General features: G+C 40.8%; 1 protein-coding gene across 8 annotated transcripts in view; it reads left to right on the top strand.

Annotated features, from left to right (window-relative positions):
* ZMIZ1 (zinc finger MIZ-type containing 1) overlaps window positions 1-26609 on the top strand; it is a 345320-nt gene that overhangs the window by 130596 nt on the left and 188115 nt on the right. For 2 of the 8 annotated variants that reach the window (XM_084290253.1, XM_084290256.1), the window contains one exon: window positions 1222-1342. The exons of the other annotated variants lie outside the window; for them this stretch is intronic. The gene's annotated coding sequence lies outside the window, so the exon portion shown is untranslated. The remainder of the gene's footprint in view (window positions 1-1221; window positions 1343-26609) is intronic. 8 annotated transcript variants of the gene reach the window in all.

The raw sequence follows: 26609 nt of genomic DNA, 5'->3' as shown, positions 1-26609 counted from the left end.
TGCATTCAAGTCACTCAGTAGAAGGAACGCCAAGGTGCAGGACTGGGTTTTGTCGTGGCGTGATGGGTTGTACCTGCACCTCTCAAAAACAAGTGTGCCTCGGTTAGTTCTGTTAAACTAAAAGTTACTGTCGTAAGGGGCAGTGATCTGAGCGGAACCACAGCAGTACTCGCAGAGGCCTGTTGCGTGTGACCCCTTGGGTGGGATCAGCTGTGGGCACAGCTTCTGAACCTGGGAGATACACCAGGAAATGGGAAAGCTTCAGGGTGAATGTAGTTCAGGCTCTGGGAGGCGGGCAGGTGTTGTCTGGTCAGTCGGTCTGCTGGTGTTTTACAAGCCTCTGGAGGTGACCTTTGTATTCAGTGTGGTGAGTAGCATGAGTGGGCATTGCGTGCCCCCACTGAGACACTGCTGAAGTGACCAAACCCGTGAATGAGCTGAGCGGCTGCACTGAGCAGCGTTCTCACAAACTGGCCTAATTCCATCTTGTTCCACTTTCCTATCTAATAAAGTAAGTGATCTTTGTTCACACGTGGATGTCTTGGAGTCGTCCCTTACTTACCTTTGTGACTGCACGTGTGCGAGAAGGGGTTTGGTTTTTCCCTGTTTTACGGGAGACAGACAGGGCATGAATTGACTTGTAGCCTGTGTGTGTGCTATCTTACAGTGCTCCGCACAACGATTGTGTCTCAGAGCTTTTCAAAAGCTGTGAGGAAGGGGGCTTGTCGTATGTTTTGCGTTATGTTTAGAGGATTCAAGAGCAAACCGCTGCAGTCATCTGACTGCAGAGAATTTTGCCTTTGCTCACTTTGTTTAATCTCTAAAAGTCCTTATCAAAAATCATTACTGTTTCGAAGTCTCATGAAGGTGTAAGAGCCTTGTGCCTCCTGAAGGAAGCCCAAAGCAGTTAATTTGTTGTTTCTTTTCAAGGCAAGGTGCAATGTGTCTTTTGTGTAGCCAGCCTTGGCAATGCTTTCCCCTCCCCAACTTCTTTGTCCCCCTTCTTCCCTTCCCCCGCCTCCCCAATTATTTTTCCAGAGCCCTTGGCTTGCTGCTTCTGGGGCAGCAGCAGCAGCTGCTAGTGCTGTCCTGTAATTCTTCCATCCCGGTCACAGGGGACTGGAAGGGGAAGACGGTCTGTCTCAGCAGCAGTCCACCAGCTGCTGCTACAATGCATAATGCGTAAATTTGCAAAATATAGCTTTTAATTTTGCTTTGCAGTCAGAATGAAAAACTAGAACACACCACCACTGCCATCATTGATTGATTAATAGAAATCTACGTCCTCTGCTCCTTGGTTCAGACTCAGACCAAAAGTACTGGAAGTGGCTAAAAATAAAAGGTAAGAATCCTGACAGACTTTAAAACTGATGGAGTAATTAACAATGCAGTGTTGTATATATATGCTTGAGAATACACCATAGGAAAAAATCTGTTGAGTAACACGAAATATTCAACTACATCAGAGTATAAAATTATGCTTATGGTCCTATTACTTTCTGAAGTGTGCAGATAAGCAGGGTTTTTTTGTTCAAGTGTCAGTGAATGAGGGAGTTGTACATAATCTAGCATAAGAAATTTTCCTGAAAATGTATATTGAACTGCATTTTTTGGTTTGGGGGCTTTCTTTTGAGGGATCAGAGAGGAGGAAGGAGAGTAGGGAGCATAGTTGCTATTCATTGTCTGCTAGCCATGAGGTTAGAGCATCAACAATGGTCTGTTCTGTGCCTGGTTGCATACTCCGAGTAAGGAAGCAGCACATAGAAAAGGTAAGCAATCCCCAAAGTACCCTTATAAACGGGTTTGTAACCACTTTAAGTGTGTATTCAAGAATGACCAAATCTCCTTGTTAGGCTATTGGAGAACCAGCCAAAACAGGCCCTGAATTTTGTGATGGAACTGGTATTCGCTGAATAGTTTGACTCAGCGTGTAGCTCAGAAGACCTGAACTGTAAAACACTATTCATCCATAAAAATAATTCATGTGGTTGTGGCGCACATTGTTGGCCAAAGAAAGACTGCTGTATGTAGAGCTGAGAGAACTAATCTTATCACAAGTCAGTTTTGCAACCAATGTCCCTAAAGACCATGTTGCCTTCTTTGTTTTTTCTTTAAGTGCTCTGAAGTCCTTTGTTGTAGAAGCTGTACAGGAACTGCAGTACACGGAGGCTGGCACAGGAACTTTTCTGTGCCCGGTTGTTATGGGGAGCACGAGATGGTCTGTGTCCAGGCTTCCTTGCTGGTGGAGGAGCTGGTGGCAGCTGGCTATCTACTTCTCTCAGTTGGTTTCATTAGGATCAGGGGACTCGGAGAAGCCAGCTGCCGTGTTGGCATGCCTGCTAGAGGTTGTGCGTGAGGGACGGTGGTGATGGTGTTGGCTGTGGGCTGCTGCCCTCCAGCAGGCACCACGGAATAAACCCAAACGCTGAGCAATCGCTGCTCTCGTTTTGACAATGTGTCCACGTTATAACTGTTCGGCTGAACAGCTGCGAGTATGCTAGCATGTGGATTGTACATTTTGCTACTAATTAGTATATGGTGTGTCCAAACCAAAGCTTCTAATGCAAATTTGCCTGGATTTGTGTGGGAGCAGATCTGGACCTTGCCTTTGTGGAACAAGCAAAATCTACTAGTCATGGCATGGGGTAATCTTGTGCCGATTCCCAAAATCACCCATCCTAATTTTTGCATATTTGATGTGATGCTAATATCAACAATCTGAAGTGATAGCGTAAAGAAACTCTAATCTCACAACATATTACTCCCAATAAATACATTGTACAGACATCCTGGCAGAAATAAACTCAATCTAGGTCTATCTTTGGGACTCCAAATAAAAATACAATTAAAATAGTTTAAAGAATCAGCAAAGCATACTACATGTATGTGTATGTGTGTACAGCTATTATCTAAAATTTGTTGGATTTTTTTTTAGTCTATGAAAACTACAGCCCCAAGTGTACCCTGTGCCTTCCAGCTCCAGGGCAAATACAGTAAGAAGAGATTTATTATATGGTGACCCATTATACAGGCACCTGGGAGGTAAGAGAAAGGAAGAGGAGTGTTTTGCCCTGACGTCCTTCCAGATATTTTTTTTCAAATAAACATGGTATGCTCAAATATTTATATAAAAATGGTGTTCAGTGGTCTCATTTAATTGAGGAGGGAAGTCAAATCCAGTGAAGTGCAGACGGCTTGTGTAGTTCAAGTGCAGTGTTTTGGGTATACTGCCCACACACTTGCAGAGAGAGAAGATAGAAATGAAAACAAGTAAGAGAGACTGTTGACAAATACAGCAGAATACTTGGAAACACTGCTTCAGCTAGTGTTCATAATACTGCGTATTACTAGTTTTTCAAAGTACCAAAAATTAACTATTGAAAATAATCTGAGCTTTAGATCTTAAAGCAAGACCACTAGGGTACATTTTAAAACTTCAGTGGTAGCAAAACGGATAGGAGCCAGATAATGTCCTTCTGACCACATGGCAGCAGAGGCCTCTAAGACTCGCAGTAAGGATGCTAGGAAAGCAAGCTCTCTTTTTCCAATATGTGTTTTCATTTGTCTTCCCCTTGTAATAAAGGCATCTACCTTCTGCCAGTATTTCCTGAGCTATGCAGTGAATTCTTTTGAAGATTATTAAATTGGCATTTTCTTGACTTTTCCTTCCTTTCAAAATTAATATCTTTAACATTTGACCAGTCAAACTCCCAGGCACAGCTTCTTCCATGAAGCAGTAGTTATCTCAGCACTGCAAACAAGACCCTTGCTAGATGCTGATTCTTACAGCACAAGCTGTTTTCCATCTATTCTGCAAGGAATGATTTCTAATGAAAAGAACAGCATTAAATTCTCAATGACAACCAACCTTTACTCATTTCTTCCCCTGTGGGATTTGATCAATCTCTGCAGCTTCCTGCTTAGACGCCGTACACAGGGGATACCACTTTGGGGGCACAGCTAACCCATGAATAATTGAAGGAGTGGTTTTTGAGGGAATACTTCGAACATTCCCAGCAGCTACAGCCTGACTATGCATCTCCCATGTAACGCTCTTTACATCAAAGTTGGAAGGTGGCTTTTACTGTTGTATCATCTCTGTAAAACTTAGACTGTGTAGTAAGCCCGTAGTCTAATCTGTTGATACATTCTGATGCTTAGAACAAAATATTTTAAGGCAGGAATGATAGAGAAAGGGATAATAGGAAATAGTTTCAGAAGAGGAAACTAAAAGCCCATTGCAACCCTGAAAGAATATGATAACTAGACAATGGGAAACTTACTGCTTAATTTCACAGCTGAAAAAAGCCTTGATAATCAGACCTTATAAAAATACTTATTTCCCAAGATCTTGCCCTTAAAGGGAGGGAGGGAAGGAGAAAGAGGCAGAACAAAACATAAGTTCCAAGCTTGCTAAACATGTCACTTGGGATAACATCACTTCTGTTTGTCCTGAGTAAACACAATGCCAGATCAAGAGCCAGAGGATAATCTTTCACTCTAAATTGTTTTCCTGTAATATCTGAGGCTGCGCAGTACAAAATCAGGAGTGGAGAAGCTGTCCTCAGTCTTTTGCTTTGCCTGCTGATACAAGCATGATTTTATTATACAAACATTTGCTCCATTAATTGTGATTATTCCTAATCCTCCATTTTGCTTAATGGCAAAACATTTCACTGGAGGAAGAAAAAAATTAGAAAAAAATTAGATTAAAGTGAAGACTTTTAGGCAGTAAAGGCTACTAATTGAAACTAGAAGGGATTCTCCCATGATGTAAATTCAAAATTACAAAAATTACTGCTAGGGTAACTGGAGAAGTAATACCTCAAAATCTTTATACAGGCATGTTTTTATGTGGTCTAATGCAGGTTTTTTTTTTTTTTTTTTTTTTCCTGCACTGTAAACTTAGCCTAGCTGTAGTAAACGTTCATACCTGTAGTTAGACATACATGTATGTGTGTTTGTATGATGTGCATTGTTTTTTTTGGCTTCTGCAGGAATGTAGGGGTTTGGGTTGTGCGTGTATACACACAGAAACCTCTAAAAGCAAGTAAATCACAGAAGTGGATGCTGGAACTTCTTTTGTGTGTTATTTAGTGCCTGTCCTCTCCTGCAACAGCCCTGCTTTGAGGTTGTGGAATACAATGTTTTTTTGTGTGTGAAGTTTGAGGGGCTTTGTTTCATTATTTTTATTCCTCCGCAGGCTGTGCTATACAGCAGCGTAGAGGCCTTAAATTTTTTCTCCTCTGGTAGTGCTTTCACCAAAGCAAAGCTGCAGCATGTGGAGGTTGACGTAACCCCCCTTCCTCCCCAGCCCGGACGGGAAGTGCCAGCAGCGAGCTGCTCCTTCCCGCACCACAAACCCTGACCAGCAGGCACAGAGCTGGGTGCTGAGCATGTATGAGCGTCCACATGGACGCTTCGCCGAGAAAGTCAGCGATAGTCAGTGCTCTGGCTGGGTCTCTGGAGTGGTAGGACAGTACTTTGTAGTGACTGTTGAGGCCGAGTGTTATTTAGTAAAGCTTTTGAAAGACAATATCAGACCAAAAGACAAAAACGCTCAAATACTCGTCAGTAATTTCTGTTGTTTCAAGGAATTTAAGCCTACATAGTTGTGGGTCTTTGGTTATTTTCAGTGTCTTGTTTTAACACGATTTTAGATTCATAGTGTGGCATGTGGGTTACATCTGTCATTAAGGAGCCCCAGTGAAACACAAATTCACGTGGTTGAAATGTCTGTCTCTGAAGTCAGCTCATTTCTGTACACTTTCTGTTCCAAGCCTCCTCCTGGTCCCCCACCTCCAGGTCCATGAGGCGTGAGCCGGATTAGCTCAATGGCTCTTATCAGGCCTCCTTTTCCTGTTACCCCCAGATAAATTTATATGACTTCAAGAATGAACTCCAGGCATAACCTTAAATCCTGCTGGGGACAGGAGCTGCATTTGCTGAAGCTCTGTGCTGGTGAATAGTACCCCACTGTGCTCTATATGGGAAAGTGTGTGGGTGGCAATTTACATGGTAAACAAAGGCAGGCAGGGAAGGCAGATAGTTAAGCTTATGTTTCTTAATGCTTTCGATCTCTTTAAAACGTTGCTGTTGAGAATTAGCAGCAAGAAATATCACAAAAGGAAGATTGGTGTAGATTTTGCTATTTTAAGTACCAATCTTTAATTAAAAGGAATTTTAATGCATGTTTATTGTGAAATTCAATTTATGATTTGAAATTAAATTTAGGAATATCAATTGTGCTGATCTCTTGCTAGTAGCAAATAAAGACTGTACCTGCATCTGTTCCCTTTAAAGACAAATGGGAACCTTTTATTTCATCAGCAAAAAGGGCTCACAGTCTAACAGCGGACGTGAGATCATCCCCCTCCTGCTGCCTTAAATAGGTTCTTTGCTTGTTTGTCATCAAAGGTGTAGGGAGGGAACATGAATTAGATGGCAAGGGAGTAGAAAGAGTGTCAGGAAGTATTGACATCCTTATTTGTGCCGAGTATCTACTATGTGACCTTGGACAAGTCTCTTCACCTATGCCATATCCTGTTATTAGATTATAAATCTCTGCTGGGAGAATGCGTGTTGTAGTTCGCTTTGGTATCTGGCAAGGGGTCTGTAGATATCAGTGTAAAACAAATAATAGAAATAAGGGCAGCATTTTTTTCTGGAACACTAGCTTTTGCTGGAGACAGGGGTTTCTGCTTCAGCCCAACTCTTCTGCTCTAACACCCAACTTAGTGGCAAACAAGGATGCAGCTCTGCTGCCTTCCTAGAACAATTTTTAGCAGGAAAAAAATAATTTTTTTTCAAGATAAATGTTCTGAGTGACTGTGTAGCCTTTGAAAAGTGTTACAAATACATTGAAAAAAAATAAAAATAAGATGTGATTAGTTGCAGTGTTTTTTCCTAGACTGAAGTAGAAATTTTCCTGTGGCATGGGTGTACGAGTTGTGTGTTTAAGCTGAGGTTACCACGCACACTTCCCGGGGGAAGGCTTGTCATCCAGAAGCAGCCCTGCCATGTGGTTACCGATCCCCACACACATCCTAACGAGTACAGCTCATGGCACTTCGGGGAAGTAACTGGTTTATTCCGTGTGATGAACCTCTTGTTCCAGTTCACCTCTCGTTTTGAACTGCTGCCCTGCATGCCTGTGCTGACACAGGGAAGGAGCCTGGCCTGGGAGATGCTCCCTTCCAGCTCGCTGACTCGCATCCAGGCTGCCTGCGTGCGCTGCCATGCGGAGAAGCTGCTGCTCTGAGCGGAGGGAGAGCTCCTTGTGCAATGCTCCGCGTCACGAGGGTTTTGCTGGTACAGCTGGCCACAGACTGCTTCCATCCCTGTGCTGAGTACGGTTTGCAGAGTGGCTGATCTGTGGGCATTCAGCGCACTGTCTTCTGCAGGACTTGCCAGGAGATGTTTTATGGATTTGCATGTCACTACGAGGAAGAACTTGCTTGATTATTGCAATTCGGCCAGCTTTTCTCTGGAAAAGCATACAGATCTGGAGGAGCAATTTTTTTAAAAAAAGAAAACACCTTTGAGGCACTTAGGAAACAGGAATTATATTTTTCAAGATCTTTGTTTCTAACGCGCTAACAAAAAATAGAGACAAGTGAGATTTCCACACAACAGTCACTTTAATTCTAGGACTTGAGTCTTTAATTTCAAAATAACATTTTAATTCAAAATAACATAAGAAAGATTACTTTTTAATGGCTTTATAATGTCAGAAAGGATAAATATGTCAGTCTAATCTATGTGCCTGCATAGAACCAAGAGTCTCCTTTGCAATAATATTTCTATCATGCTGTTTAATTTGTTGAAGCTTTTAAAAGATGTCATGTGATGCTGTAATTTAAAAAGTAAAAAATTAAGATAGCAGAGACATGACATGAATACAATGTAATGTTCACATGGTTCAAATTGCTTTGAATAATATTCATATGCTGTCCTTATTTGTTCCTTGGGCATGACTTTGCTAATAGCAGTGAGGGTATTGACAAAAGCCTTTCCTGATAATTACATCCTAAATATAATTAAATATGAAGGTGGTGCTAGCAAGATGCTAATTGGCTTACTAATAAACTTAAGATTTTTCACTTTCTGAGAGCCATGAAATCAGAGCACTGGCTCTAACAGTTCTCCAAAAGCGGAGACCGCTGCTCAGAGTGCCGGAGTGAGCCAGCGGGCTGTCCTGCGCTGTCATAGCGGGGGTCAGGGCTTTGTGCATAAGGCACTGGCGAAATGCTGGCTGTGTATCCACGGGACCTCAATTAATCCCACCATGTAGAAGAGGTGTAGTCCTATTCGCTGTCATTTCTTGTCCTTTTTGATTATAGGCATACTCTTTTTGTTCTATGTACTTACCAGGTTGATTGTTGGCTTAGAGCACTGCTGCAATACAGGCAGCTTTAATGGTGTTTGCCATCGTGTGATAAAACCATTTGGGATTGTCTGTGTAAATAGGGGATATTTCAACTCCAACCATTTTTACCTGTTATCAGTTCAGCTGTTGCAAAGGCAACAGATGTTGCTTAGACAGCCCGCTTTATTCTTCCAAAAGCCAAAGCTCTCCTGGAAGAAGGCTGTGTAATTTTCAGAACCAGTCTGGAATGGCAGCAGTACAAGACCAGCAAGACAAAAGGAAATGGAGGTTTCAGCAAGTGCCTCTGTAAAAGTTGGAATGCAGCTGATTCACAGCAAGGCAGGCTGCTGTTCCAGGACATGGTGTGCATGTTGGGTAAGCGTGGCTACCGGCAGGGGCTCACGAGGAAGCCTGGCTTCCCTCAGGACATCTCAGCTGGTTTCACCTCAAGCTGTCCAGTCCCTTTCTCGGAAGCTGTCTCCTCTGCTGCAGCAGGGCTGGCAGAGCTGCTCACAAACAGCGGCTGCTGTCCTGCTCTGAATGACAGTCTGGTTTATTAAGGAAAACCAAAAAGCAGTGCTCCTGACATAGTAATCTGTACAGTGGCGGTCTACCTATGACACATGATGCGCGAAGCCTTGAGCTGAGGCCGCTACACAAGGATGACCGTGCACTGATGGCTTTCAGTAGCAGCACGTTCCAGCAAAGGCTAGAAATCATTTCAGTCTACCATGAAGTAGTTGTAGGCAGTTCAGGAAAAAATATTGCAAGTAATTGGCAGGAAAAGCCTCTACTACTTTTTTTTTTAAACAACCTATTTTTCCTGAAATTTCTCTCTACGAAATAAAGGTTTTGAGTTATTGCTGGTTTTGCTACAAGGCAAGTTGAAGTTTAGCTCATCCCCTAATTTATCAAATACAAGGGACCTACAGTTGAGTCCAGGTATAGGAACATACATCTGCTGAAACTTGTTGTGATACAGTGAAATTTTAGGCCCTGGTGAAGCATTATATCAAACATGATTTTAAACCTATTTGTTGCATCACTTAGAGTTTTTGAAACCTTTGACTTTATCCTGTAACTGCTCTCAAGAGCTGATTTTTATCAAAGTTTCATTATATAAATCTTTTTCAGTCTCGGGAAGATAATGCATCCTTGTGCAAAACTGGCTTCTCACTGAAATCAATGAACAGCGAGAGCCAGTTGCTTGCAGGGCAGTGCTATTGTTGCAAGGTTATCAGGAGGTGAAAGGTGCTAATCAGCTATTGGCTCCAATAACTCCTATGAGGGAAATATGGGGAAAAAGATATCTCTTTTTGTAAATGAGATAACATAGTGGATGACTAAGGAAGGATTCTGACCTTTGCTGTAAGAGGTGCAAGTGCAACAAGATTTTGAGACTTTAGGGAAGAGGAGGCTTAGATGCTCCCATCTGGGTTGTAATGGGGAGAACTTCTGCAAGGAGCATTCATAATGCTTGTCATGGGTTACAGCTGTGTATCCTGCTTTAAAAAGCAAACCTTTATCTCATGCCTCTGAACTACTGGGCTTGTTTGGAAGAAAGAAATACCACAGAAAAGGCTATTCTTGAAATATTTGTAACCATTTGGGAATCGGGAAGAACTGAAACTCTCCTAGGATTTCTAGACCAAAGAGATGCTGGTAAGTATGTCGGCTTCTGGAAGCCAGCCTGAACCTCCAGGAGTTTGGAGGTTTGTATGTTGCTAGTGGTAATTGATGATGCCTGAAAAAACAGTTTAATATATTGGGTTTCGAACAAGGAAAACTTGCTGTGAAATATGGATTGTAATGTATTTTAAAACATTAAGAGAGCTAAAGAATTATTTTGTTTTCTTCCCCCTTCTGTTTCTGTTCCCAATAAATCTGAAACACTGGTGTTATGGAAATGATTTAAGAGGAGACCAGTAGACACTCTTAAATGTGAAAGGTAGACACGTTAAGATTCTGAACAGCATTTTGCTCTCTCTCCTTATTTGAAGAAGCATCTCTTTAACATTTAACACTATTAGCACATCAACGATGTAAAAGATGATGGTAGCATGTTTAAAATATTCTGTGTATTTTTAACTATCTTGTATATGTTGTCATCCTGTGTTTATAACACAACGTGTAGTAAGTTCAAAACCTTGAAAATTCCTTATTTGTGTAGTTGTGAAACGTATGAGAAAAAGGATTTTTCAGGCGGTCTACTGAGTTCCTATCTCAGATGAACTGGAAATCCAAAGTCATTACCATTTCCTATGAACAAAAAAGTTGTAGAAAAAATTGCTTTGAATTGGTGTCTCTTAAACGAAGCAGGATGCTGTCCACCCTCCAGCTTCTCAATAGCTTTGTATATAACACAGCTCTATAACAAAAATATTACTATACCTGCATTGTTGCTTGAACTCTTGAGCTGCAGTAGCTGCAGTGGTGGTGCACTCCTGACCGAGACCCTGGCTTATTTTAGCCACTGTCAGAAGACTTGACACTCCCAATTATTGAGCCTGTGAAACTTCCAGTATCCACGGCAGGGAAAGTTGGTATTTCAGAATATTTCAGATTCAGACACAGTTTTCTGAGGGAACTTTATTTCATCAGGAAAGCCTATTCAAATCAGTAATCCTGGGTCTTTATCCAACAATGAGCTGCATGCAAGTAGAAACCAGCTTGTATGGAATTGTCTTGAAGGTTCAGTGCCTCTGAGTTACTGAAAAATATCTTCAGAAGATTACAGATAAAGCTACTTGGTTTAGGTTCCCTTTAGACTTTGTTGCTGTTGTTTTTTGACCATTTTGGAAATGCCATCTTGCTGTGAAAGGGCTTTCCATGCAGAGGTCTTGCAGATACCAGCAGATAGGAGGGAAACAGGAGCTCCCAAGGAAGTTATCCCTTACCACACCTTTCCTCTCTTGGGTGTTAAAGACTGTTTGGAAAGCTTGTTTGCTTTGGCAAAACTTGTAATTAAATGAGCAGCTTTCAAGAAAAGTTTTACTAATAACTTAGCAAAGGTAGTGTTCTAACAGTTATGCTGTGTCTTACAGCTTAATTTATTGATTAATGTTTAAGCAGAAACAATTGAGATGCAGTATATTTTGGCAAACTAGCTAGTTCTCGTTTGCATTTGAAAACAATCAGACAAAACTCTAAAGCCCAGGAAGAGCTGTTGTATCTTCATTTTTGTTCTATTAACATTTAATATTTTAAGGCAGAGGAAAAAATGCGGTTTTGGAAAATGCTGTCATTTAATGCTCAGTGATAGTGTCTGCAAATTGTCGTCCCTTGAGCATTACCTACTGTTGCGAAAAGGGAAGCATGCTCGTATTTTTATTATACCAAAGAAATCAGTACACTCTGTTTTTATTTAAATATATATATATGCATTTAAATAGTAGTGCCTAAAAGTGCTAGTAAAAGTTTTGAGATTTTTGAGCTATAAAAATATTTACTCATTTGCTAAGGCTAGATTTTAGAAAAAAACATGAACACGCTTAACTTCAGTCTCGATCTTATTTTGCAGGGTATTTAGTGTGAAGTTACCTGTACATGTTAGTGCAGTCCTGACTCAGAGCTGTGTCAATCAAACAGCTTAAATAGATAAATAAATACATAGTTCCATAGAGATTAAGTGAGCTCCAGCAAATCCAGGCTTTGGGAACTTGCAAGTCCAAGGATCTTGGCAGAACTCTCTTTTATGTCAAAACTAAAAGTGGGTATTTTTTGTGGTTGATTGGCCTATTCAAAGGACAGAAGAGAAGGAATTGACCTATATTAAAGGGCAGAAGAGAAGGAATGCAAGCGAATCTGCAAAATGCTGGACCTACAGGTAACTGGGTAAAACCACCAGATTTTGTTCGCTACACACACACAAAGCAGGGAGAAGTGCTGTTTTCATCTTCTCCTTTCCTGAAATTGCTTCTAGACCAGCAAAGTGGATAGCATCTATAAGAAAGGCTGTATCCATGTTTGCAAAGAGTATGCTTTACCAATCAGGCAGAGTTTAGGAACAGGCTTACTTAGCAGATCCATCAAATGGGGAATGGATGAGAAATAGCCTTGAGTAGGATAGAAGAATTTTCAAAATGGCAAAGGAAATCTTTTACAGCATGGTGAAGGACTTTACCACACCAAATTCCAAAGAGAAAATGCTTCTTAAATGCTCAGCTACGTGTTAACTACTTATATATTTTTAAGAAGAATACTGTCTTTAAAATATGTTTTAAAACAAACACACACCAAAAAAAAAAAAAAGAAAAAAAGCTACTTTTCAGCAATAACTAAAGGCAATAGGCCAAGACCAGGAGATGTAGGTTCAGTTTTGGTTCTATCAGTCTCTTGTATGGCTTTGGAGAAATCGCTGGCTCTTTCTGGGACTTAGTCTCTGTCCTCCAGTCAGAGGTAGAATCATTTCTGTCCTGCCACTGACAATCTTGAAAATGAAGCTTGTAAAGTTTTTCAGCAGTAGATGCACCTAGGTGTTTTTTTTAAATGTGCCTGACCATTATTCAAATGTAGTCTGCTAATACTGCTGCAATCAATTAAAAGTAAGATTGTGTTACGTTTTCTTTTTGCATACCAAGCCAGGTTATAGATGCGTTTGACAAATCAGAAATACGAAACTTGTTCCCCTGATCCCCACTATCTCGTTCTTGTTGGTAATTATGCTATTTGGTCCCAGCAGAAGAGAAGCTTGTATTAGTGCAGGTCCCTCTGGTTGGTGCTGCACACCTTTTCTCTTTTAACAGAGTGTATTTCCTAACAGTTGGTACATTTTCAATTGAAAGGTTTGTTGCAGTCTCCTTAAAATGAAAACAGAAACATGAGGTATTCAAGTTGGAAAAGGAAGCAAACAAACAAACAAAAACCACCTGCAACTTGTGCGGTACTGTTCTGTGCTTTTTAATCACATTGGGCAGCGTCCCAGGGGTGCCACTTTACCACTGCAGCCAGCCAGTGACTTAATCTTAAGTAGGATTTTAATGAAGATCCTGGTGAGGATGTAGTAAAACATCCAATAAAGGCACTAGTTACCTTTTTGTCACTTTCAGCTCCTGCAACATACAAACTCCTTTTACCAAAGGCTATTTTGTACTGCTGACAATCACAGCTCTTAAGGTTTTTTACTTTCCCTCTGTCCCCACAATTTTGTTTTAGGATCAAGCTGAGACTTGTTTTTGTTTCTCAGCTAGTCTGAGCCCCCTCCCCAGTCTGAGAGCAGTTACAGATGCTCTCCGTTAAGATCAGCTTCCTTTGTTTAGCCTTGGAGATGAAAAACCCCTGCCCTTCCTCCCTGCCTCCAACACTGATTACCTTCTGTAAACCTGCTTCAACACCTTGTTGTTCAGAAGAGGGTCGTATGGGATGGAGAAGGGATGGGAGAAAATGCACTGGGGAGGGTAGCGGGGGAAATGAGAGTGCTTGACTGTCTGTGTAGAGATAGATTTCTCTAGCTACTCCACAAAGCTTTAGATCTTTACAAGCTTCCTCCCAAGTGCCTTTGTTCTTTGTACAGCTCACTTGCAAACCTGGCATGTGGAATTGTTTTATTCAAACTTTATTGAAAGACAAGATGTACCTTAGAATTAGAAATATGATGGGCTGTCAGCCTCCTCCCCAAATTCCATCAGATCTCGATAGTTCTTAATAAATGAACTGACAGCTTATTAACCAGATGGTACAACAGGAGCTTCATTCTGATGTGAAGTTTTAAATTGTGTTGTTCTAACAGGTATGCAATTTATATCTACCTCTTCATCTTTGGGAATGAGAAGTGAGCAAGGAAAAGTAGTTTTTCCCCTGATTTGCGGTCATGTTAAGGAATTCGAACTATGTCAAAAGTTAGGATTGGATATCTTGCTGAAATACTCTCAGGCTCTGAGAAATTAAATGACGAGTTATTTAAGGATTCAGTGAAAACTTGGAGTATTAAAGAAGCTTAATGCTTTTTTTTTTTTTTTTTTCTGATTCCTGGTAGACAAACATCATATCTAACAGCAAAAAGAAATAAGTAGTTAGTTTAGTAGGCTTACAGGATCTTAATTTAAATGTTTGACGGAAACTAGACAACTGGCAATAAAGAATAAGTGTTATTCTGTTTATTGCACTACCCATACCTTTTCTACCCACTGTAAATATTGTTGCATTAAAAGCTGATTTAAAAAAAAATAAAAATACCAAACACCACAGTGATTTTCTACACAGATATAATTATATTCATTTTCTATTTCCACAGCTAGTGAAGTGCCTTGCTGAAGGACAGGCATAGCGACACCAAACTTCTCAAGTGTCATCCAAATAGAGGTCATACAATTTTTCATTGGTAGATGACTCACTTGGTAAAATTGGTCTGAGGATACAGCAGTAATGAGGGAATGGTGCTGCTAGCTCCATATTGCTGGGTGGTTTTGCAAAACTGAGTTTTTCTTCCTCAAGTTGTAGAAAACTGTTAACACCATGGAAACTACCACTGAGAATGATTCTTGTGTTTATCTTTTCACGTGGAAGGTCAGATACAACTCAAGTGAATTGGGGACTGCAGTGTTTATCAGATCTATGACCACTTCCTTTATAATAATTAAATCATAGTGTACAAGAAATGGTGCTTACAGCCCAAAACTGTCAATACATTTTTCAGAGAAACAGGTTGGAACAAATCAGCTTCAACTTCTTATCCAAGGTGCTGCCCTGTGGGACAGCCTGGGCACGCCACAGGGCGAGTGGCTCCCCTACCTACTGTTTTTTCTCTGTGAGAAATCACGGGATGCTTCACGAGTGAAATGTGAGCTCTGACATGCCTGGTGGCCGCCAGACAAGTTGTCTGTCAGTGGAAGATAAGGGTTTTCAGCCTGGTGGGGCTTGCTGTGCCAGCACGGCTTTGTGTGGGGTGCTGGGCCGCAGCTGCGCGTGGGCCTCAGCCGCGTGCGCCTCACAGCACGCTCTGACTGAACGGACATGGAGCTGGCAGTGTGATTGTGCGCCATGGTCAGCTGCCCCGTGGTTCATATCCTGTATTCGTAGGTTATGTGGACCTGTATTAATAATTATATTTACCTGTTGCATGGAAAGTTCATGTTGTCTCTGATTCAAGGGCTGAACTTCACTGATCTCACACTGAATCGTTCATTGGGTGTTGCTAATATTTATACAAAATCTCCTCGGGCTGGTAAATTTTCTACCTTGCAGCTTTAAATCCAAATATCATTTTCCTTAGTACTCCCTTTATCACAGGCTAGCTACGAGTGACAGACAGCTCAGGTAGGGTATTGGTTTGGAGGAGTACCAGCAGCTGCCATCTCTCTTCCAGCATTACCTGGTGATACCCAGTAAGGAAGCCATGCAAGAGCTGCAGTGCTGTGAGAGTATTTGTCAGGGACAAAAATAAAGATTCTTATTAGCCTTTACTCATGAAGGTGTGTGCTGTAGTATTGCTGTTTATTCTGAAGACCAAGAAGTAGAAAATAGTGTATGCTTTCATCAATAATATATATGAATCAGGGTCAGTTTTTTGTCTTTCACGTTAGTGTCATGATTAGACTTAGAACAAACATGTCTCTGTACACTTGCGACTTCTGCGCCGTAACTATTCCAGATTCCAAAAATTCCTGGACACGCTTAGGCTTTCTCCAGGAGCTTCTGCTGGGCGGGTGAGTACCTGCCTGGTGCATGTGGTTCCACCACGCTGCACTGGGGAAGCCCGCTGAGCCCGGCACCGGCCCCAGTGCCAGCCAACAGACACGCCTGCATAGCCAGCATGCACATTAGCTCAGAGAGAGACAGAAAGATCCTGGAAAATAACTGGAACAGACCTCAGAAAAACAATAGTGAACTAAATTAGTGATTTTTTTTCTTTCTTTTTTTTTGAAGGCAGCTGTCTCCTTGTACAGTTGTTGGCAAAGTAACTGAATGTTAAGCAGTTTGTCTGGACTGAGAGTCACAACTGTTGGGAATCTTTGGATGCTGAGATGGAAGTTTCTTGCTGCGGAGGACAAGTTAAAAATTTGAGAGAAAGAACACAGTTGAGTGATACAGAATTTTGTAGATTTCCTCAGCACCAAAATGCTGTTTTCAATAGACACATCTCTTGAGTTCTGTGTTGAGGCTGATATCCATGTTATACTTTTAGAAATAGATGTTCTGGCCTAAACAAAGCTCTGTCTTACCCGCCCCTCTCCTCCTTTGGAAATTTATCAGAAAGATGTGAATTACATGTATTCCAGCTTGTGCAGTCTCCATTATAGTTCTTAAGCCTGAGCTTATGCTTGACTGCATCTCACACAAAACATGGTAGTCTGCTTTGCTATTACTTCCTTAGGAAGCCTTGTAATTAGTTTCTTCAAGAACTTTCATAATATTCCAATGAAATGTGAAATCCTTATGAAATAACTTATCTTCCTAAGAAATGTAATGCTATCTTTTCTAATAGAGTAGTAAATACTGTATTTTTAAATGTCATTTATCCAATTAGAGCTTCAGACTGCATCTCATGTCATGATCCTTTCATGTAGTCCTATCCAAGACCATGGGTGTCTTAGGACAAAGCAAAAAAGTGATTGCTAGTTTTTTCTCTGTGTTGTTAGTGATTTTATTATGTGAGTTTAATGGAAACTCACACAAATACTAAATTGGAATGTAAGTTTATAATTATGTGTGTAGTGTAAGTTAAGGATAGAGGGTGAATGGAATGGACAAATGGGAAGCACAAGAGCACAATTATCATTGTGTATACTATGAAAAATCACTACAAATTTAAATGAACATTTGAAACATAAACATACCTTTGAAAACTAAAATTAAATACTAATATAACTTATTTTTTTTAATGAGAGGGCAGTTTACTGTGTAGGAGAACCAATAAGCCACAGTTCGGTCAATGCCATTAATTGGAAGAGGCTGAAATGATCTTTTGCCTTCAAAAATTATATGTAAACATTTTTCTGTTTTGAGAATAATTGTGGGTATTAGAGTATGGAAATAATGACTATAGTTCATACTATGGCAATAGTAATATATATGAGAGACATTACTGTTGATTCTGACTTATTAATCAATGTCATGGTTTGAGTATGGCATAGAAATAATTTCTTCCTGTTTCCTTCCTTTTTCTCTTCTCATCTTTCCAACCTATGTCCTTTCCCAACATATTTGGTGATGATAACAAAGCAAATGACTTGCACAGTAAAACATGTAAAAGAATAAAAACAAAAATGAACCTCTCAAGCACACGGTTCTGGGATATATAAATCTATTCCCTTTTGCATCAGGAGGAATTTAGTCTTAGCTGATAGATACTGTGTTTTCCACTTCGATGTTCAGGTACTGCAAGGCTATCATTCAACCCTTTCAGAAGGGATTTTGGTCCAAGGATCTCAAAAAATTCTTTCCAATATTTTTAGTAGAAAAGATTTCACCCACAAAGAAATGAGACAGAGTAATTAGGTCACTTGCCTAAGGGCACATAGTTGAGTCAGTGTCGTAAACAGGGAACAAGCTTGAGTTCTGGAACCAACTCCCTTGATATGAAATTTGAAAACACTTTTCCCTAATTTTACCTTCAGAAGGTTCAAATGCAAAAAAACAAAAACACTTTTAAAAAAAGTGATGCATTTTTTGTGTGTAAATAACTTATATAAGTATCACAGATAAAAACAATGAATGCCCTCAGGAAAGAACTGTGCTGCCTTTTGTTGGTGAAAAGGGGGATAAAACCTACCATTTCTTGCTGACAAAACTTATTTAGCAGTGTTTTTCTATAACAAAATCTGGACATCCACATACTAGTTTATCTTACTGATCTGCTAAGTGTTTCAGGCATTCTTGAGAGTTTTAGCACTTGTGACTATTCCTTAAAACATGTCAGTATTAGGCCTTTTCAAGCATTTGTAGATTTTTGCTATACTGCATTCTCTGCTGATCACAAAAATATATAGTGATGAAGACAGTAAGCTATTTGTAAGTATTGCAGAATTTGAAAAGGAATCTTTTTTTTTTTTTTTTTTTTTTTTCCATGGAAGATGTCTGTATATACCACAGAGCAATAATGAATTATGTGTTAAAATCACAATTAAAAAGGCTTTGCTACGATTCCTATGAATCCGCAAAAGGTGATTGTCTCTTTGACACAGATACTTGTATTTATAATGCCTGGTGGAAACAGGATTTTTTTTTTCCTTAGATGTTGTGGAAGAAGGTATAGTGTCTGTCACTCTTAAGTTTATGCTAAACTACATTTTCCATTAATTTGTATTAAAACACAGTTATAAAAAACCTCAAATATTAACCTGAATGTTGCTAATTGATGTCTTTATTTACATGCTTATCTAAATATTTGAAGACACAAAAAAGTTTTAGACACCTCTTAAACAGAGAGAGCTAGCCTGTAGGCTTCATGATGGTGCAGCACAGACTTATTTTCTATTCATATTTAAAAAAAAAACACAAAAAACCATCCTCATTTAGTTCTATGCCTGAAAAGAATAAATGTTATGTAGAAGGTTTAAAAATATTCTTAATGGAAATTTAGACAAGGAGAATTTTCAACTTCAAGAGGCTTCTCTGCATTCCATATGGACTGCAGAAGTTTGTAAATATCAATATGGAAAAGTTTTCAGAAAAGCAGGGTAAAGAGTGGGCTTTAGTCAGACTTGGCTAAGTTGTTTTGGATTGGAAAAAAAAGATTTTTAAAATTCTTTTGCTGTTACGTTCTTCTTGTGGTATCTTGGAGATCTTGTACAGTGTTTTTATGTAACACATGCAGTTAAGGCAAGTGCAGGTTGTTAACTTATATGGGTAAGTCTGTAAAAATCCCATTTGAGTCCTCAAGCAAGAGTACAAAGGGTTAAGGTAAGCTTTTTCTGCAAATGCAGCAACCATAGGGAACCAACTTTGCAGTTTTATTACACCCACTGAAATCATTATCCCAAAATTATTACAAAGACAAAACATAGCATTTTTAGTACAATGAAACTTTTATGGTGTTTCATAAAAAAGGCTAAATAGTTTGTATTGCCACATAGGGGATGGGTGTTTTACCTGTATTGCAGTCACCAAGGTTTCCCAATTCAGATAAGCTGTTTTTTAGCTGTTACTTCAAACCTTCATGTTGCTTCCATTAGAGATTCCATATTAAGTAAACAGTCTGCGATAAAAGAAATTTCACTTAAGTAATTGTCGGGAAAATAATCATTTTTGGAAATGCTTTTTAAGCATTGTGCTTCAGTAGTGACTTACCATTTCTTTGAGTTACTTTATTTCTTGCTTAGTTGACAAAAAAATGTTGATCCTCTTTTTGGAAAAACGTTCAAGATCTGACATTTTAACTTAATCATAGTGTATTTATCAGTGGCAAATGGGGTACAGTGGAATTTTTTGAGCCGGTCTGGTCATTTAATGTAGTTGAAGGGTATAGTTTTTTTGATAAGATGTGCATTACTCTGATAGCTTATTCCATTGTTTTGTTGTCCAAATCGCTGGGTGTGTAAGAATTAGACTTTCAGTAGTCACACATGAAATTAAGTTCCATAAACCTTTGCTTACCTCCATGGAGGGAGCAGTTAATTTGTAAGTCGGTAAACCTCCAACCTAACTGAAGTGCTTGGACAGCTCAGTCTGAGAAGCTTAATTTGCTTAATTTTTGTGTAATAGGAACTTGCCACCTTGGAGATTTTTTTTATTTTTTATTTTTTTCCTAGAAATGCTTCTGAAAGTAAAAATCAATCTTTTTCTTTTCCTCTCTCTAGTCTTCGTGTGGAAGGAAATACATCCTGCACATGAACTGAAGTATGACTGTAGGCTGGTTGTTTTAAGCAACACACGCTCTTTTGATGAATTCCGGTCATTCTAAAAAGATAAATGATGCAACAGTTACAGAAACATATAGCTTTCCTTTGAATTAGTCTTTTGTAACATAAGTAAATTATCCAGAAGGCACTCGAGCACAACACTTTGATAATACAGGTGTTTAAATGGTAATAGCTATTGGAATTGGAATGGGAGTGAAACAATAAAGTCATTAGGGTGTTACAACATGAAATTAAGCTATCGCTATTACTGAGCAATATTATTATCCTAAAGTCTGCAACTCACAGAGCAAATGAAAACAATGTAATACCCCTCTAACAGTAGTTTACATTAGGATTTAGTTTAGCCATGATGTTTGCTAGTGTTGTAATATCTTTATTAGACAGCACTTGTGAGCTGGTGCACTGTATTGTAATACAGAAGGAACAGCATAGAGCTGCTGAACATCTATCTGAGTCTATCCCTTTCCTTAGAAAAAATCATCTGTTGTTTAAAATCCTCACCATCGTGGTGGCTCTCATGTTACTGTTAGCAAGGGTGTAGAATATTAAGAATTTCATGTTTAATATTTAAAATAACTATTAATACAGAAAATGAATATTTCCTTGATTTCTCTATGAATATGTATAATTGTAATGACAATTCTTGTTGTTTGCTCTAAATTCGCGGCTTCTGATTGCTCAATAATTGTTCTTGATCATTTGTCATGTGAAAACGAAATCGATGTTTATGATTACAATGGCAAAAAAAAAAAATCTAAATAATTTCACTTGAACCTGACTTAGTCTGAGTGGAAGTTCACAAGGACAGCGTTCTGCTTTCCATTTATTAGTGCACTAGTGAAAAGAACTAATTTGTTTTCATTGTTCAAAACCTTGGCGCTGAGACAATTCTTGCAGTTACTTACAGTGCTGGAGACACCCCACCTGTGACCTCGCTGCAGTTTGCTAGCCCGTATACTTGCCTAGATGTCAAAAGAAAAAAATATTTTTAAAAATATAAACAAAATATTTTTCAAGAATCTGCTGTGGTTTAGTGCACATCTAAAAACTTGTATGGCTTCTTTGGGGCGGATCATAATCTGATATGTATTATCGCAGTGCCATAGGAGCAGCTGGAACAAGGCAGTAAGCATCAGCTGATAAATGACTTCCTTTTGTTTTTACAAAGAGGAATTTCTCAGTTGCAGTATCACCTGCATCAGGAATTCCTGGCATATGTTTGTGAGGGGCTCACTGCTGCTTTTCCTTTGCAGCAGCTCTCCCTCGCTCCATGCTTTGCTCTGTGTTCCTGCCTCCGCTGCCAGGCACCGGGGCTTGCACCGACTTGGCTCAGGCGCTCCTGTCTGTGCTTCCCCTGCCCCTCTGCCCTCAGCACTGGGCACAGGGCTGTTTCCGAAGCAGCACCTCTGCTGAGGAGGGCACAGTTTACAAATTAGGCGGGGTGAAAAACGTTAGGAGTCTGCAGGATCACGGCGAGCAGCAGCCCTGCTGTGCCCGTCTTCCAGACTTTCACCTCTCTGCGCCACACGTAAGCCCAGAAGCTCCCGCTGGCATTTGCTGCCCGCTCTCTCCTGCTGACAGAGCAGCGCAGGTAGCTCTCGCTGCCTTGGCCCGCACCTGCTCGCTGCAGCTCACCAGCTGTGCCAGGCGGTGCTGTGCACACAAGGCACATGCAGGAGCGTGGGTTGGCTCGCCCCAAAACTAACCCTGCACCTCGCTGGTGGCTGAGCCATGCCTGTGCTGCACGGCTGGATGTGCGTGCCTCGCGTTACGGGCTCTGAAGCCCCTTCTTCCTCTCTCCCAGCTTGCGTGCTGAGACCGAGATGGCTGAGCCATGGAGAATAATCCCTTGATACGAGTGGGATTATTCACATTTACAGTCAGGCCCCTGCAGCACCTACTGCGATGGTGCGCTGAGCTGTGCCCAGAGCGTGGAAATGCCAGCGCGGAGCGCACACTGACAGGCGACAGCCACACACGGCACACATTCACTGCTGAATCTTGTTGAAATTGCCTTTGTTTGTGAGGGAGTAGTGCTTACGGCTGCTGTCTTGTCTGTGAGGATTAGCTGGGACTCTGTGGTTCTAGGAAAAACAGCAAGTTTTTCCTTCTGCATTTCATCCTTTGTTGCTGCGTGCTCTGCTCTTGTGGTCTGTTGGGCTCATCTGCTGCTCTGCCCAGCTCACTGCTGCTACTACAGTAGCTGCTCTCGGGAGGGAAGAGAAGGAAAGAAAACAAATGAAACGTGTTGTGCATAGTTTGCCTGACCTGAATGTGATTGTGAAGTTTACCTGTAATGTTTCAAAAGCTCTGTTCAGTGTAACTTCGTTTGCAATTGCAGTTGTTCTGCAAAACCCTTCTTCGTGTGGACCTGAAAATTAAGAAGCTGGTCATGTTTTTGTAACTTGTGGGGGATACAGAGTTTGTTGTACGAGGGGGTACTATTTCTTACAGTATTTTTAAGTAACTTGCATTGCAGGATTTAAACAAAACTATCCTTCTTTTGGGCTGACACTACGAAATGGGTTTGTCTGTCATTTTACCCTGGGAGTCATAACCTTGAATCTTGACTTAGCTGGCAGGAGCCAAAGAGCTACATCTCAAGGTCTGAAGTGACAATGAATGTGCATTCGAGTACTCTGGGGTTGTCTTGATTTATATTGCTGTCTTCCTTGCATAAATGATGTCTGGTTTGGGGGATTCTGACAATAACTGAGAACACTGAAGTAGCCAGTCTTCAGAACAGGGGCTTGGTTGTTTGAAATGAGAAGGAAGTGTGTGTGTGTGTGTATAACATACTTGTAGTCTTCCCTTAAAATTCAGTCTTTGTCTCTTCTTGGAGCCTAGTCAGGTTTGGTGACTATATGCTTTTAATCTAGACAAAAAAGAAAGAGAGAGAGAAATGGAGGGGAGGGGAGGGGGAGATATAAGAGGTGGAGGGGAGGCATGAGAAAAGGCATGCCAGCTAGTGCAGCTGCAGGTTTTAAGCTTTGTAGGAGCTGAAGCAAGGCTGTAGGCTGTCAGCACAAGTGAAGAAAAGTGCTGGAAAAGATCTGACAGACATAAACATGACTGCTTTCTGCAGCTATAGAAGTGCAAAGGAACAAACACAGATCTTGACATACACCCTCCTCCTCCTTAGATAGTGTTACAAAATCCATGGGTAGTCACCAATTTGTATAACCTATCAAAGCCCAGCTCTCTTGAATATCAGAAAAATATTAGTTGGCTAAACCTGTATTAACCTTGTGTTAGGGAGATAATTAGAAATCTCAGACATCTTACTGTAGACATCTGTGGAGAATATTGTGTTTTGTTCTCAGAAATTTTAAGCAAGCCAGTGGCAGAGCTACTCAGATTCCTGGGGCTGTTTTCGTGTTGCTGTGAATGTGCATGGCTTCACGAATTGTGTTTCTGTAAAGATTGAAATCACTAGGAACAACCAGGATTTCTTGATTTCATGATCCACAGTCCTTCTGTGTGTGTGGTTTAAAAAAAAAAAAAAAAAAAAAAAAAAAAGGATTAAAATGTACAATTTCCTTACTCCTGTAACAAATCTTGATTTCAGCTGGGGAAAAGCACTTGAAGGTAGGAAAGTTCAATTCCTGTATCTTTACTCCAGCTTGATGTTATTCTTCTTTATTGTCATTAAAAAAAAAAAAAGACATAAATGTGTTTCCAAAAACAAACAAAAATATCTTATTTCCAAAACCACACACCACCAAAGAGGGAAATAAGGAGGAGATAACCTGATTAAATGAAGGACATGTAAATTGAAAACATGATGTTTCCTCTTTGAAGGATTTTAAAACATTGGACTCCGTTTGAGTTTGGAGAACTGGCTTTCCCTTCAGGAAGTGTTTGCTCCCTGCTGCTCTGCAAAAACAGTGGAAAAGAGAAACCTTTTCAAGTCACTGTTTCCACTGTAAATAGAAGAAGAACTTGCAATGCCTAGTTTCCATTTTCCTCTTTGTTGTTATTGCTGGGGATCTCAAATCCCTATTTTCTTTCCCTGAGTGAAGCCCACACGGGAACCAGATTAAAAGTTAGAAAAGGCTTATGGGAGAGCGAGAGGGAAGGAAGGAGAAAGGGTTTGAGAGGAAATGGCCATGCTGCATGCATCTGAGGAGCAAACACATTTCCGTGGTGTGTGTGTTTTGGAAATGTGTCTGTTTGTAAGCGTATCTTCAAATTGCACTATTCAGTAGCAGGCTGTGGCAGCAATGCACAGCAGTACTTCCAGTGCAACCCCCAGCGGGCAGAATAAGCAGCGTTTCTTCCTGTGTCCGTTGCCATGAGCAGAGCCCTTTCTGCTGCTGTTTTCATGACACATGCTCGGTTACACTCATCGTTAACAGAATTGAGGTAGGTAGAAAAACTGGCGAGAAAACAAGAAAAAAATGTGAAAAATGAATCCTATCTGTGTTCAAAGAGCTGTCTCTTTAATAGCGCTGCTCCTTTTGGGGCTGGGGCTTGCTGTCTGTAAGCAGCACAGACCCACAGTCCCTCCGCAGAGGGACCCACTGCATCTGGCAGACCTGGCCTGGACTGAGATGAGAGCGCAGAGAAAGTGGATGCACTGGTAATGCTGCTTGCCAGCATTTGTGAAAGCCTGCATCATAAAAACAAGTGCATCCCCACACGTCTGAATCGTGCTTTGAAAATACCCCCTGCTTAAGGGCGCAGGGAGAGAGGGAGAAGCTCTTAGGTGTCTTATTAGTGGGTGAGTAGTACCCCAAATGCCACTTCACTAGGAAAGGTATGAGCAAAACATGTATTCCTGAATTAATCTCACTGGAGAAGGTTTTAAGAAGTAAAGAAATGCAGCCACGCTGCTGATTAATTTGCCCAGTGCTGTAATTATTGTGAAATATCAATGCAACTTTCTTTCTTCCCTCTTAGTTGCACATCGTGGTTTTACTGGTACTACAGAAACCCTGATTATATTACCCTGGCATTCTCAGGGACTGTTAAGCAGGAGTCTTCTCTCTTTTGCTCTAAAACTCATCTAAATGGAAAACACATTGTCTTCATTATATGCCAGTGTTGAATGAACAGAGTTACCATAGCAACAGCCATCTGAGGCCTTGCTGATTTCAGGCCAGTGAATGGGGTAGACAAACAAAGTACCTTCAAAACCAGAAGGGAACAATTGCTATTCATTCAAGCCAGGTTTAAGATCAGCAAATGTCTTTAGCAAAAGAAATGCAGATAAGAAAGTATCAGACATGGCCACAGAATAATAACAGAAAATTATCATAATCTTAAACTTTTCTGCCTGGTGGTATAGCATTAAAGATTATTCTTAAGGTAAAGATTTTCAAGCGAGCTGAAGAGACAAGCCACAGTTTGCCTACAACCTGGCGTAGCAGCGTAAGTACCGGCAATTGATGTGCCAGCAGCCGGGGACAGCAAGCATGCAAAGGACGGGGCTGGTCGGGCAGGGGTGGCACCAGGTGCCCCCGACCACCACACAGCCACATCCCTGCTCAGCTACAGGCTCTGAAAGCAGAGGAAAAAAGGAGGATCTGGGTTACGATCCCAGTGCTAAGTGGCACGCCGGTGGTCTCAGGCCTCCGCAGCCTGCTGAGCAGCTCTTGAAGTTAGTCGGGAGCCCCAGGATGTTTGTTTCACCATTTTTCTGCTCCTGAAAGACTGTGATACGCAGTTTTATGTATGAAATGGTTGACATACTCAAGATAAAACCTGGTTAGACTGAATATATATTCACATAAAATGCCAAGTAACTGCCTGTGAAATGGTTGTCTTGAATTAGAGATGAGACGGGTGTATGCGTGTTTGTCTGGTACGTCTAACTGTGTTTTCTTTCTCCTTAATCCCACACAAGCATTTAAATAATAATTCTATGACTAAAGCACCGTTTCTGATCTCAGTGGTGTTGAATGCTCAGAGACAGGAAGAGGCAGAGGCAAGAAAACGAGCAGGATCAGGTTGTGCATCCTGATAGCAGCGTGCCTGTAACACTTCTTTAGAAAACAGTAGGGCGATGAAGGGTCTCTCCTGGTCACCGACGTGGATTTGACAATAGCTGTCACGTGTGGAGGTTGCATAGCAAATAAGCAGCGTGGCTAGCTCAGCAACAGGATTAAAAGGGCAGCAGCGAGGTTCCAGAGAGAGTTTGCTAATATGGGAGGCTGGGTCGTCTTTTACCCAAGTGGCTGCTCCGGGTGGGAGGTTATCTCAAGGGCTCAGCTGATCAGCGAGTCCCTCTGGGAGGCTCTCCAGCAAATTTGCTGTTTACTGATTTTTCTGTGTTGGGTAGCTCAAGAAGAGAAAAGAAAGTAACAATAAATAAGATGCACAACTTGCTGCTGTCTGTAAATTAGTCCGTGCGATAACATAAACTGCTTGCTGTACCAGCTGGGGAGTTGGAGTCAAGGTGCCCTTGTGAGAGAGAGATCAACCCCCTCGCTAATAATAGA

The sequence above is a fragment of the Netta rufina genome (genome assembly GCF_964035555.1).
Source record: "Netta rufina genome assembly, chromosome: 7".
Taxonomy (NCBI): Eukaryota; Metazoa; Chordata; class Aves; order Anseriformes; family Anatidae; genus Netta; species Netta rufina.
Note: the sequence above shows the minus strand (reverse complement) of the source record. Positions and strands in the feature narration are given on the sequence as shown.